The 1606-nt window shown below is 39.9% G+C and overlaps 1 pseudogene; it reads right to left on the reverse strand.

Moving 5' to 3' along the window:
- Positions 1-765: 765 nt before the first annotated feature.
- On the reverse strand, positions 766-1211 carry LOC110286439 (annotated as a pseudogene).
- Positions 1212-1606: the final 395 nt, after the last annotated feature.

The raw sequence follows: 1606 nt of genomic DNA on the forward strand, positions 1-1606 counted from the left end.
GATGGATAGGGGTCTATTTGCAGGCTTCTACATGCAGATATGGATATGGGTCTGTTTGCAGGCTTCTACATGTAGATATGAAGTTAGACCAGCACCATTTGTTGAAGATACTTTCTATTTTCCACTGTAAAAATTTGTCTTCATTGTCAAAAATTAAGTATCCATAAGTATGTAGATTTATTTTTGAGTTTTCAACTCCATTCCATTGACATAACTTCTGCTTTTAGGCCGACACCATGTGTTTTTTTAGTACTACTGCTCTGCAGTACAGCTTGAAATCAGGCATACTTATTTAGAGTTCTGTGCTTATTATACCTCCCATGCATAAGTTGTATTTTTATTTCGTTGGCATGATTATATCATGTTTATCTCTTCTTCATCTTTGTCTCCCCTTTCCAGCATGCCTCTGGTTCCTTACTACTTGTTCCTTACTATTTGTTTCCCAGGCTCTATTAGTTATTTGGTTAAATCATGACTCCCTCTCATTCTCCTTCTTTCAAACTAAGCATGTCTTTTCATTTTGCCCATGGGTTTGTTTTGTCTTTTGCTATGTTTTTCTTATTCATAAGTGTACTGTTCTTACCAGAAAAAAAAAAAAAACTGAGGAACTTTGGAAAATTACATTTACATCTGTCTTTGTAAACATTACTATTTTTTTTTGCATGAAAGTGTATTTTTTTTTCCTATATGCCAACCACCTTAATGATGGTACCATGTACATTTTCTCAGCTGGCAAATAAGACACAAAACAAAATTTCCCGATGTTCAGGGAATCACGAGTAGTCGTCTGTCTTTGGGAGGATTCAGTTTCTTACGACGATTGTGATACTGTCCGTGCGGGTACCAGCGATGCTTCCTGGTGTAGAACACTTTGCTCAGTTGTTCTATCATGGGCCCTTGCTCCAGTTGCTTGTGCTTTCTAACTTCTAACTTGCTTTCAGGATCTGCTCGTGGGTTTCCTCATTATTATGCAGAAGATCTGGTTGAGGGATGGGTTTGGTGTGTTCATAGGGGATGTACACAGAAGGGTAGTAGCACACTATTGTCCTGCCTTCAGCTGTCAAGGTGCGGTCCACCTGGTAATTGTAGTCATCCTGAAGAGAAGAGTATGTAGATTTGTGACTAGCACTAGACAAAGCTCCGTTTTGGATTGGAAGTAAATGCTTCCAGATAGTTCTGTTCGATATCACCCATTTTACTGCAGCCGCCATGATCCTTAGCAAGTGATTTGAAAAACGATATTGTGAAATGAAAGCTGTCGCTAGGCAGAACAGATTTTCGTTCCGCGCGCTCGCCATCCTGCTTCCAACATTACTATTTTTGATGCAACTTAATATAATAAATTCTATAAAAATATTCCTTAAATTTCTCCAACACAAAGGACTGGACAGTATTGTTACTTGCAGTCCTAAAATACCAATATAGGTCTACTTTCTAGACCAAAGACTGCTTCACTAAAAAACACACTGTCTACTTAAGGAACAGGGTCCTTTTAAGCCCCGCCTGTAGGGGGCGGTAGAGGAAGTTTCTCACTTCCGGTTCCCAGAAATCCCTGTTGCCTGATTGGCAGCTTGGGCCGTTGGGTCCGAGGCTGAGGCGCCAAAGC

The sequence above is a fragment of the Mus caroli genome, chromosome X (assembly GCF_900094665.2).
Source record: "Mus caroli chromosome X, CAROLI_EIJ_v1.1, whole genome shotgun sequence".
In the NCBI taxonomy this organism is placed as follows: Eukaryota; Metazoa; Chordata; class Mammalia; order Rodentia; family Muridae; genus Mus; species Mus caroli.